The 13,707-nt window shown below is 37.3% G+C and overlaps 1 long non-coding RNA gene across 1 annotated transcript; it reads right to left on the bottom strand.

Annotated features, from left to right (window-relative positions):
- Nucleotides 1-212: 212 nt before the first annotated feature.
- Nucleotides 213-6,395, bottom strand: LOC129373295 (uncharacterized). The gene is made up of 3 exons (XR_008607341.1): nt 6,342-6,395; nt 458-518; nt 213-364 (listed from the first exon to the last, which is right to left on the bottom strand). It is a non-coding gene; the product is annotated as an uncharacterized LOC129373295 (long non-coding RNA).
- Between the last annotated feature and the right edge of the window lie 7,312 nt (nt 6,396-13,707).

Raw genomic sequence — 13,707 nt, 5'->3', positions numbered from 1 at the left:
GCTGTTGTGGTTGTAGCTTCTGTTGTTGTGGTTGGAGCTTCTGTAGTTGTGGTTGGAGCTTCTGTAGTTGTGGTAGGAACAGCTGTTGTTGTGGTTGGAGCTTCTGTAGTTGTGGTTGGAGCTTCTGTAGTTGTGGTAGGAACAGCTGTGGTTTGCTCTGGAATAGCTGTTGTTTCTGGAATTACCGTTGTTAAGGGAGGTTCTGTAGATGTGTCTGACGTTGTTGTGGTAACAACAGCTGTTGTTGTGTCTGGAGTAGTCTTGGCTGTGGTTGGAGCAGCTGTTGTCACTGTGTTTGTCGTTGAATTATCACTTGTAATGGTTGGAGGATTTATTGTTGTCTGTGCAGTGATCATCTTCTGAGCTGTTAGTTTTAAGAGTGGAATAATTTTAAATGATCAATATTTGCATCAGATGCTGTTGTATTTTGGCACTGGATTCATAATATCAAACTTACCTGATAGTATTACTAACAGCGGCAACAGTTTTTCAGGACCCATACCTCTTCAATCTAAATGCTATAATTTTAAGCAAAAGAAACAACTCATTAGTGAATCAGATAAATATTTCATCAATACTTAATATCATTTCACATATTGACATTTTGAAATATGTCACTATGTGTCATATCTATATCTATATATCTATATATCTATCTATCTATCTATCTATCTATCTATCTATCTATCTATCTATCTATCTATCTATCTATCTATCTATCTATCTATCTATCTATCTATCTATCTATCTATCTATCTATCTATCTATCTATCTATCTATCTATCTATCTATCTATCTATCTATCTATCTATCTATCTATCTATCTATCTATCTATCTATCTATCTATCTATCTATCTATCTATCTATCTATCTATCTATCTATCTATCTATCTACATATATATATATATAGATATATATATATATAGATATAGATATATATATATATCTCTCTCTCTCTATATATATATAGATATATATATATATCTATATCTATAGATATAGATATATATATATATATATATATATATATATATATATATATATATATATATATATATATATATATATATATAGAAGTTCTCCACTCAACCAGCTAAGGTGTACTCTCAATGGCAGGGTAATAACAACAGAGCAGACCCACCAAGGCTGGAGACTGAACAATACTGGAAAGGCATATGGGAAAGGGAGGCGTCCCACAACAGCAATGCACAGTGGCTGATCTCTCTACGAGAGGACACAGCAACCTCCCTGAGCAAGCCCCGGTAACCATCACTGCGACAGATGTTCAAGAAAGAGTCTCAGGCAAAACTGGACAGCACCAGGGCCTGACATGATCCATGCCTACTGGCTAAAGAAACTCACTGCTCTCCATGAGCGACTGGCAGCCCAAATGAACCAGCTGCTACAAAGTGAGACTCACCCTGAATGGTTAACTGAAGGGCGGACAATCCTAATCCAGAAGGATCCATCAAAGGGTCCAGTCCCCCCAACTACCGACCAATAACCTGCCTCTCCACAACCTGGAAGCTCATGTCAGGCATCATAGCGGCCAAGATAAGCAAACACATGGATAAACACATGAGCACGGCACAGAAGGGTATCGGTGTAAATACCAGAGGAGCCAAACACCAACTCCTCGTAGACCGCACAGTTGCCCGAGACTGCAAAACCCGACACACCAACCTGTGCATGGCTTGGATCGATTACAAGAAAGCCTATGACTCAATGCCGCATACTTGGATCATTGAATGCCTAGAGATGTATAACATCAACAGGATTCTGAGAGCCTTCATTGCAAACTCGATGAAGCTGTGGAAAACCACGCTTGAAGCCAACTGCAAACACTTGCACAAGTGTCCATCAAATGTGGCATATACCAAGGAGATGCTCTGTCCCCGCTACTGTTCTGCATAGGCCTGAACCCCCTCAGCCAAATTATCAACAAGACTGGCTACGGATACCGACTCAAAAATGGGGCCAACATCAGTCACCTCCTCTACATGGATGACATCAAGCTGTATGCCAAGAGTGAGCGAGACATCGACTCACTGATCCACACACCACCAGGATCTACAGCACTGACATTGGGATGTCATTCGGACTAGAGAAGTGTGGTCGGCTGATCACAAAGAGGGGGAAGGTGAGAAGGAGGAGTCTCACTCCCACAAGGAACAATAGCAGACATAGAGGACAGTTACAAGTACCTGGTATACCACAAGCAAATGGCAACCTCGATGGGCCACAAGGAAGGACCACAGCTAAATACCTCCAACGAATAAGGCAAGTCCTGAGAAGCCAGCTCAATGGCAAGAACAAATCCGTGCGATAAACAGCTATGCCCTGCCAGTAATCAGATACCCTGCTGGAATAATTAGCTGGCCAAAGGAGGAGATAAAAGCCACAGATATTAAGACTAGAAAGCTACTAACCATGCATGGAGGGTTCCACCCCAAATCCAGCACCCTGAGACTGTACACGAGCCGCAAGGAAGGAGGCAGAGGACTAGTGAGTGTGAGAACCACTGTCCAGGACGAAACAACTAAGATCCATAAATACATCAGGGACAAAAGCCTCAACAGACAATGTGCTCAGTGAATGTCTCAGACAACAGGGAACAGAGGTTGAGGTGCCAGAGATACCATCATGGGAGGACAAGCCCTACATGGGATGTACCACCAGCAAATAACCCAAGTGGCTGATATCAGTAAATCCTACCAATGGCTGGAAAAAGCTGGACTCAAGGACAGCACAGAGGCCCTCATCCTGGCCGCCCAGGAACAGGCCCTAAACACCAGAGCAATAGAGGCCCAGATCTACCACACCAGACAAGACCCAAGGTGTAGGTTGTGCAAGGAGGCCCCTGAGACAGTCCAGCACATCACAGCAGGGTGCAAGATACTGGCAGGGAAAGCGTACATGGAGCGACATAACCAAGTGGCAGGCATAGTGTACAGAAACATCTGTGCAGAATATGGACTGGAAACCCCGAGATCAAAGTGGGAAACACCCCCAAAGGTGGTGGAGAACGCCAGAGCTAAGATCCTGTGGGACTTCCAGATCCAGACAGACAAAATGGTAATGGCGAACCAACCAGACATTGTCGTAGTGGATAACATCAGAGGAAAGCCGTTGTGTTGATGTAGCAATACCAAGTGATTGCAACATCAGGAAAAAGGAGCATGAGAAACTGGAGAAATACCAGGGCCTCAGGGAAGAACTGGAGAGGGCCTGGAAGGTGAAGACCACAGTGGTGCCTGTGGTCATCGGGGCCCTCGGGGCAGTAACCCCCAAACTGGGGCAGTGGCTACAACAGATCCCAGGAACAACATCAGACATCTCAGTCCAGAAATGTGCAGTCCTTGGCACAGCCAAGATACTGCGCAGAACCCTCAAGCTCCCAGGCCTCTGGTAGGACCCGAGCTCAGAGGATAAGAAACCACCCGCGGTGGGTGAGAAGGGAATTTTTTTTTTTATATATATATATATATATATAGAGAGAGAGAGAGAGAGAGAGAGAGAGAGCCACGTTTGTATATACATATGTGTGTGTATAAATGAGCCGTTTTAAAATGCTGATTGCACTACAGGCAGACAGGGAAAAATAAGCAGCTTCAACTTTTCAGCCAGTATGTCATAGCTTCTATATGTAGAAGCTATCGCTTCTACATATAGAAACAACACTTGAGAAACAACCTCAAGCTGCTTGTACAGCCTTCACTCTGAGTTCACTCTCGAATCCACAGACTACCTCTGTCCCGTCTATTTCTGCCAGAGATTTACTGTGCATATTTACTTGTGAAAGTTATAATTAGAGGAGGTCTGAATCTGATGGTTAATGCTTGTATATTGATAACGTTAATGGCTGCGCTGTTTCAAAGTTTGCTCTGGCTTGACACGGATAGCCGTTTCCTCCTCACAGCTGCACCTTAAAATAGGTATGATTGAAATGTAGAGACTGCTGTAAAACCTCAGCTGCGAGAGAAAAGTTCAAAACTAGCTCAAATCAACACGCCACATACACAGAAGCCTAATATATTAATAATTTGAACCAGAGCCTCATGTATGGACGGCCGCAAGTGTCAGCTTAGTACTTTGAAAAGAACAAAATTAGATTTAAAAATTAGAAATAATAAATGATTATCTCTGAACAAATTATGATATCCCAATTTTATTAAATTCACCACAGAGTCTATAACTTATATTTAATTACTCACTAATGCTTAGGATTTGTCATCGTTCGGAGTCTACAACAGGAATGTCAAGTTCAACCTGTTTGAAAGAGGAAAACTAAAATAATTCAAAGTGTTGAGTTGCTTGGAAAGACCAAAGAGAAGGACGAATCATGTCTTTAAATGGTTAAAAAATAGAAAAAAAGTTATATTTCTGCTTAGTTTGTGGTGGGTGGCAAGTGTGTAAAAATAACATTTTTGATTAGCGCCGGTAAGTATTTATAGCTCACATTGAGGCAGTGTTTTAAATTCCTGATTATTTTTTTTCCAATAACAGTCTTCGACAATAGTGTTGTGGGCCTGAGCAACGATCTCGAGGTCACAACAAGTGTTCAAATCACAAGAAAGACACAAAAGCTCTGAGAGTGCTAAACCATGCAACAAGTAATGCTCTGGAGATTGGACGTTGTCACATAACTGAAGACATTTGGGCTAAAACTGTTTAACAACAGTGGGATGTTTTTAATGAAGCCATTTCAGTTAGCCTAAATAATGCCATGAAATACAATGCATCGTGCATCTTCTCCAGCGTCCTGTAAATATATATTCCCATCCAGATGGAATTAGACTTTGAACATAATAAACGGAATCCGCCGAAACTCAGGGATGTCCTCACCACACACACACCACCAAGATTGCCAATTGCAGCTGAAATGGACACAAAGCAGAATATGGAAACACGACTGGAACCCTGCAGGCAAATTTAACAAAATGTATTTTTCACTTTCCTGCATGTGTTTTAGAGAGAAAAAAAATGCATATCTCAAAGTGCAAGTACACTTATATGAGTAAATACTAATGAACTACATTCTAATTATTATTATTATTTTTTTTCCTGTTGCAGGCAACGGAGATCTTTCCTGCAACAGGAATGATTGCAACGTACGTTCCAAGTTGCAAAACCATCAATTCTATCATTTATAATTTGTGGTGCTACATCAAACCTACCAGGTGGATGTTAGGGCCAAAAGCTGTGCTGTTCCAATTTTATTTCGGAAAAAAACTGATTCAGAGGTAAGAACTCTTTTTTTGACAAAAGATGAATTTTGATTGGGTTTTTACACAGCTGGAGCTAGAATCGTGTCTGTCAGTAGAGAAAGTAGTTTCTCAAGCAGCTAATTATCTGAAAGTTGTCCATAAAGAATGACAAGATGCTATTCTGGGTTGGCTTATTTCTGAACTGCACTTATAATCTCCTTATGTGGTTTTCCATCAGTATTATTTGTAGTAAACTCATGGGGTATTTTGTGAAACAGTCTGAAAAATCTGTCTTAAAAAATGGAGGCGTTAAATATGCCAACGCAAAAAGTGTTAAAATGGTTCCAGGAGAATGAACAAGAATGAAGAGAGTATTTTTGGTTCTCTGTAATTCTGCCTGTGCCTCGTCATCTCTCCCAGGGGATGAAGAACTCAGATAATAATCCCGCCTAAGTGGTCAAATTAAAGTTGACGTAGAAAACAGACCCAGAAACTTGCAAAAAATAAAAAATAAAAGACTTTTTTGCCAATCTGAAAATTGCTACTGTCCTGACATCCATATTCAGGTCAGTGTAGATCAGAGACGGCTGAACTCTGGGATTAATCGGAACTAAAACGTGAATATAAACTCCATATATTATAATATTGTCGAAATGTTTAGTATCTATTTTAAATAACCCAGATAATATTGTAAAATCCACAAAGCAGAAAATAATAGTTTAAATCTATTTTCAGAATGACTGCTAAAGTAAGAATTTAACAAAAATGAGAAAATGTACTCATGACTTCTAAACAAAAGCAGTTTTTATTAAAAAAAAGTGAGAAAAAAAAAACAATCTAACTTTGATAATATATATAAAAAAAGAACTAAAAGTAAAAATCTGTTTTGATATTCCTAAATCTGGTGGAAATTTGACATAATTTTGCCTGTTTTACTGATTATATGGAATGCCCTTGAATCAGTGCGAGCTTGTGTTAAATGTTTACAAATTCCTCAATTTAAAACTAATGTCTCAATATCTAAAAACAAATAAATCAGATATAAAAGACAAATTTAAAAAAAAAGTCAGTTTTTAAGTTTTAATGTATTTAAACCTTAAACTCTTAAAGGTATACTCAGAAATGTACTTACCCAGAGCAGTAAATCAATGCAAAGGTCCCTAAAATCTCTCTTGCTGCCTCTGAAACTAGTTTTTCTAGAGATTGTTCAGCCTTATATTAACTCTGAGTTATTACCAGAATGACGTAGATATGAAATTTCTTTTGAAACAATATAGGTATTTCTGGAATGGCGAGGTTAAAAATCCGGCTGTGCAACTACCCTTTTTTTTTTTTTTTTTTAAGTTTCCTTCATCCATACTACATTCACAGCTCAGTGATATTTCTTCATTCCACCCAAGTAAACAATCCAGATAACTTTGCTTTCATTTGTGGATGTGTTACAGTTTTAAGTATGTCAAAATATAAAGATCAGACTTTGTTGCGAATAAAAACTGTGAAAATATATTTTTGGTTTAGTTTCATTTTTCTAAGATGCACGGCAAATTTATTGAGTTCAATTATTGAATTGTGAGTGAGAAAATACCTGAGGTGTGGCTCTAATACCATCTTTTGTGCAACGCTGAAAGCTTTAGAGAAGCCAAATTTAGAATAGACACACTCTGTTCAGAAATCCATTACGAACTTTTGAAATTCTTAATTGACAGGTCGGATCAGGTTCAAAGCAAACCAAAAGGTATTGCAAAAGGTTCACAAAAGGGATCACAAGCAGTCCACATTTTGTCATCCTTAAATGAGAACTTGCCCTTTTGTGTATGGTCTTACAAATGTTATGTCATAACATGGCAAGAAATGTCTGTTGTGGAGCCACACTAACAAAACATACTTGAGAATTTCAAAACAATTTGAAATTTATTTTAAAAATATTGCAGAGTCAAAAAAGCGACATGGTTCCGTTGCTAAAGTCTTCAATGTCACTTGAATAAATTTGCATTCAAACGTTTTACAATAAACTTTACTGTATAATTCTTTAATTACAATGTGTGAAATTACAATTCACATGAGTTTGATTTAGATATTTAACTACTTATAAAAATGTTATAACAAGTACAATCATTCAACTACAAGAAAAATTCAAGAGCAAACTAAAATAAGTATTTGCTTGGATTTCTTTTGAAATACTTTCTCTATGTGTCATTGGCAGACGGGTCTAATCTGGCCACTTCACAGTTTGCTGCTTTTAGTAAAAAGACAGCTGAGCCTCAGATTAACATGACTTGATCTATGACTGGCATGATAAATAACAGAAGTGGGATGTTGTTTTTGGTTGTTCCCATTCAAAAGTATGTCAGGTACAGTGAATCATTCCTAATTCATTTTCCATCCATCCATCCTTCTATCTGCGTTTCGAGGCCAGCAGAGGCCCATAGTCCCTCCAGCGTGTCTTGGGTCGACTTCTGGGTCTCCTCCCGCCACTGGCTCTTGTCAATGTGGAAAAGCAGCAGCTCTACTCTGAGTCCCTCCTGGATGACCGAGCTTCACTCTGTCTCTAAAGGAGAGTCCAGACACCCTGCGGATGAAACTCTTTCTGGCTGCCACTATATGTGATCCCGTTTTTTCGCTTCCTACCCACAGCTGATGACTGCAGAGGAGGGTTGGACCGTAATTTGACCAGTTAAGTGTGAGCTTGGCCTTTTGACTCAGCTCCCTCTTCGTCCCAACAAACCGGTACAGTCCACATCACAGACCCTGAAGAATTTAGCCTATCGATTACCCCCTCCATTTTTCTCCTCATTCATGAACAAGAGCCTGGAGATACTTAAACCCCAGCAAGGAGGTAATTCATTTTCCTCTTAATCAAACAGAAGGTTTTCAGCTGGTGGAAGAGATCAACAAAAATGTTGATCCCTTATGTTTTCTCCTACATATTATGATGTTTCTAAGTTATTTAAGTGCCCAAAGGTCTGTATGATCATTATTATTATTATTATTATTATTATTATTATTATTATTATTATTATATTATTATTATTATTATTATTAATAATAATAATAATGGTAATTATTATTATCATTATAATAATGATAATAATTATAATTATGATTATAACAGCAAATTATTATAATAATAATTATATAATTATTATAATAATTATAATTACAATTATAATAATAATTTTATTTTTTATAATAAATGGAAATTAAATTTTCCTTTTCCGGAAATTTTTCCATTTCCGGAAAATGGAAACATCTAATTTGAGATTTTGGCAATAGCTTTAACATATGGACTTAAGACACACTTTGAAGATAAAAACTAATAAAGACTTCACATTAGAACGGGTTAATTTGAAATAAATCGGTTAATTGACATTAGCAGAACTGAAGGTCATCTACAACGCAAGAAGAAGCGGTTTGTTCATCACTAAGAAGATTTTTCTGCTAACAGAATAAAAAGAAACGTGATAAACAGATAGAATGAGGAGCAAAAAGACATTTAAAAGTTTTAAGATTCACCTATTCTTACATTAAGGGGAAGAGTCAAAGTGAATGTGTGATAATGAATCAATTATATTAATTAATTGCACATCATGTGCCTGGATAAAATTTAGTCATATTCAAAAAATTAGAATATGGATTCTGATTAGTCTAGTTTGTGAAATTAAACATATTTGTCATTAGACATACATTAGACAAGATTTTTTTATTGGTCTGATGTAATATTCTAATCTTGAAATGTCATGTTCCCATTAGCTTTAAACAATAAATCATCATAATCAACTGAAATTGAAGCTTGAAATGAAAACAGCAGTCTATTTGTAATTAAACTATATAATGTGTTTTACTTGTCAGCTGAGTTACTGAAATGTTTTTTCTTAATATTCTAATTTATTAAATATGAATGTCATTCTGTATTGAGTTGTGCAAGAAATGTACACTAGATGGCACTATTGTTATGAGGAACGGACGCCAAAGACATTGACACGGCAAAGAAACTTAGGCGATATCCTCACTCCCGAGACTTGAAATCCAACATTGAATAAGAAGATTAATATTGGCACCATACGTGCTTCTAAAATTTCTAATTAATTATGAATTAAACAGAAAAGAAAATTCAACATCAGCTCTGAATTGTGTTTGAAATGCTCTCCAGTGTATTTACACTAAAATATACAAACATGAACCACAAGGCGGTGCCAGAAGACTTCTAATAGAAGACTGGGTGAAGTAAATGGAAGAACAAAACTTGACATAATAAGAAATAAAAGCATAAACATATATGTAGTTTTTCCTTATCCTTACACGAGTTCCCATCAAGAAACACAAGAAACCCTTCTTATCAGAGGATAAGAACCACCCGCGGTGGGTGAGAAGGGAATTTTTTATATAGATTTTTTTTTTTTTCATTTCCCCTAAAATATATTTCTTTTCAAGAAAAGTAGATATTTTGTTTTGTCTATTCCTTATACAATCCCTCCTCCTTTTGTCATTGCCTCCTCTCCTTTTTCTGCTTGTTCTTTTTTCGATCTTGTTGTCCTTTTTCTGTTTGTCTTTTTTTCTGCTTCTCTGTGTGCACATTCACGCTAATGAGGAGAGCTGCCCTCCATGTCCAGTGGGGCATTTATGTCTGGTGCAGTTGCTTGGTATCTTCAAAGGCCACATACCAAAAAAACTTTATCCCGGTGTTTTTAGCATGTTACTGACCGCAGTGAGGTTACTTTTGAGTTGGATATTGGATATCCCAATATCCGCAATATAGCTCAAACTGGATCCGATTTATGAACGCTAATTTCGGCCAGCCGTTCTCAAGCGCTTGGAGGTTCACTTGGAGACTGTCAACAAATTTCCAAACCAAACACTCCAGTCAAACAAATGTTAATAAAAGCCTTGCCTTGTGACCAACTGATACAAAAAAGTGGTAATTTATGCTTATGCATGAGACACACCAGCCTCTATTAAAATGTCAAGTCATATTCAATATTTTAAATAATTTTAATATTAAACAATGTTTTCTTCAACATGATTATTGTGTGCCACATTAACTAGAAATCAGTGTGTAATTGTTGTACTAAACTGTATGCCACTTTAGTATAAGGCACATGCATTTTTATTCAATTGTAACTCATTTTTTTATTGTTGGTATTTTTTTTATTGTTGAAATTAAATATTTCTCTTACAGGCTTCTAGATCATGTGAATTATTGAGAAAAAATTTGTGTGAAACTGTTCTACCAGTCTGTACAGATGAGATACACTCATTATTATTCAATTTGAACCTTTTTAATTGATGTCAATTCACAGCTCTACATTATGTCATAAACATATGATGACTGTATGGAGGACCAAAAACCTAGTCATTATTTTTTGTTAAACTGACAGCTATATGCTTTACAGAATACTTTCTGTAAGAATACAATTAAAAGGAAAAGAAAAACTGGACAATCATACAGCACGTTGCTCAGACAGCATAGTTTTTGGTAAATCCTACAATATTTATTGAGAGAGAACCAAAATAATCCTTGAAGAAATACATTCATGTTTAATTTTAAAGATAATAAATTAAATCAATGACACAGAATAATTAGTTTTGTATAAATAAATAAAACATTGACAAGAGGAAATTATTATGTTTCAATAAATGCTTTGAAATTCTAAGTGAATCTTGGTCTGGAATTAGAACAACATTCTTGTTCACACAAGGAATAATTGACATTTTCATGCAGATTTTCCTGTGGAAGACAGCAGAGACGTTACTGCTGAGTTGAAAGAAGCCAAGACAGCAGGACCATGCTGAATGCAGTGATGAGGCTGATGGCATGGCTTGCTCCGTTCGACGTTTCTGTGTAAAAGAAGACAAAAAAAACATACTTACTTCAACTAACTCCTTTGTGAGTTCATTGATCATGTATGATTAATATGTTAATCTATATTTTCTATAGTTTGAATGTAATTTAACTTACGTGCGCCATCCACAAAAATTGAATTGATGTCAATGTTGAAAGCTGTGACGGTTGAATTTGCTTTCACCAAAACATTTGTGATTTGGGCGCTAGTAGGTTGAGATAGTGTTAAAATTCAATGTCAATGTTGTTGATGATTGATCCATTGCTGCAGAGATAACAACATTTCAGTTAATCTGTGCACATTCATATTAAACAGTCTTCAGAATTTATGCAACTCATACCTGAATGAAATCACATTGAAACTGCGGTAAGAAGAGAACGCTGCCTGGTAGAGTGGTTCAAGCTACAAAAAGACAAAGAATGTGAGTTTTCCATTAATGGTGAATTTTAACATTGGATAATTAAAAATATAATTGCAGCAATCAAATTTGAAGCTTGTAAAAAAGCAGTAAAGGGAATTCAAATCTATCCAGGTCAATTTATCCTGTGATATTGCAATCTCTTAATATTGGCTTGATAAAACATGTCAGATCCATTGTTTTTGTTTTTTTCTAATTTTCATCATTTTTTTTCGATTCATGCAAAAAATTAAGTAAAAAATAAACATGTTTTTTAGACTGTGTGACATTGCCTGGAAATGTTATATTTGCTGCCAAAAAACACAGATATGAAGAAAGAAAACTTGTATTAATTCTTTTAGGTAAGATGTTTTAGGAACTAATTACTTATGCAAATATTTTACAACCATCTCAAATGAAACTTACATTGGTCTTCAAAAGTGCAGCTCGATTTCTGAAAGCTGTAGATGATGTGTCCAGCAACTCGGTGGTGAATATCTCTCCCGCAGATCTAAAAGTCAGTCGCCGTTTCACAGTTGACTCCACAGTTGTAGTTGCTGTTGTGGTTATTGTGGTGGTTGGTGGAGTTGTAGTAGCAGTTGTGATGGTGGTTGGTGGAGTTGTTGTAGTATTTGTAGTATCTGTCGTGGGAGCAGAGGTTGCCAAAGGTGTGCCTACCAGGATAATAAATAACAAAATTAGCCATTACTCACAAATTGAGTCACTGTAGGTTTTCATGAAAATTAAACAGACACATAAACTGGTCAAAAATACAAATATCAATGCTTCTAAAAAGAGCTTCACTGCTCTGTTCTTGTGTAGTGTTACAACTCTTTCACTTACGTGTTAGAGTAACGGTGCCAGGAATGAATGTAACGTTGAAAGTGGTGCTGTTTATTGCCTCGAGTAAGGTTGCTTGAACAACTTCATTCTTTGGGAGATTTTCAGAAGATGTAGTTTTATTAAACTCCAACCCCACTTCTGCTTCAGTATTATTCATTCGTTGTGCAGATCGTGTGGAAGCTCTGCAACATAACCACCAATACAGTAAGTAAAGAAAAAAAACTGAAAATAAAAAACCTACAGTATTTTGGATTTTTTCGACAAATAACTTAAATCATCATTCAAATCTTAAATATGCTTGTGGAAAGAGAAGTACAATTTGAATCTTACCTAAATGCAATAACAAAACTACGAATGAAGAGGATTCCAAACTTCTTTTTGTAGATTATGTCATACTGTAAGAAATAATGTTGAGTGCCGCCATGAGAATGAAGTATAAATTTCAATAATTCAAAATAAACTGTAATGTTGAAAATATAAAATACAAAATTTAGTTTGGTACTTACTGTTGCTGTGACTCTTTTCTCAAGATCTACAAACAATTTGCTGGATTTGTTAGTGAGTTGTTCATCAAATGGTTCAATGATGGTTGCTACAAGAGCATACACCGGAGCAGGAGGCTCAGTTGTAGATGTACTTGGTACAAATGGGGCTGCTGTGGTTGTAGTTGGAGCTGCTCTGGTTGTGGTTGAAGTTGGAGCAGTAGTAGTTGTGGTTGAAGCTGCTGTTGTGGTTGAAGCAGCTGTTGTGGTTGAAGCAGCTGTTGTGGATGGAGTTGCTGTTGTGGTTGAAGCAGCTGTTGCGGATGGAGTTGCTGTTGTGGTTGAAGCAACTGTTGTGGTTGAAGCAGCTGTTGTGGATGGAGTTGCTGTTGTGGTTGAAGCAACTGTTGCAGTTGAAGCAGCTGTTGTGGTTGAAGCACCTGTGGTGGTTGAAGCATCTGTTGTGGTTGAAGCAGCTGTTGCAGTTGAAGCAGCTGTTGTGGTTGAAGCAGCTGTTGTGGATGAAGTAGCTGTTGTGGATGGAGTTGCTGTTGTGGTTGAAGCAGCTGTTGCGGTTGAAGCAGCTGTTGTGGATGGGGTCGCTGTTGTGGTTGAAGCAGCTGTTGTGGTTGAAGCACCTGTGGTGGTTGAAGCAGCTGTTGCGGTTGAAGCAACTGTTGTGGTTGAAGCACCTGTGGTGGTTGAAGCAGCTGTTGCGGTTGAAGCAGCTGTTGCGGATGGGGTCGCTGTTGTGGTTGAAGCAAATGTTGTGGTTGAAGCAGCTGTGGTGGTTGAAGCAGCTGTTGTGGATGGGGTCGCTGTTGTGGTTGAAGCAGCTGTTGTGGTTGAAGCACCTGTGGTGGTTGAAGCAGCTGTTGCGGTTGAAGCAACTGTTGCGGTTGAAGCAGCTGTTGTGGTTGAAGCAACTGTTGCGGT

This window comes from Poeciliopsis prolifica, unplaced genomic scaffold (genome assembly GCF_027474105.1).
Source record: "Poeciliopsis prolifica strain line A6 unplaced genomic scaffold, Auburn_PproV2 SCAFFOLD032, whole genome shotgun sequence".
In the NCBI taxonomy this organism is placed as follows: domain Eukaryota; kingdom Metazoa; phylum Chordata; class Actinopteri; order Cyprinodontiformes; family Poeciliidae; genus Poeciliopsis; species Poeciliopsis prolifica.
Note: the sequence above shows the minus strand (reverse complement) of the source record. Positions and strands in the feature narration are given on the sequence as shown.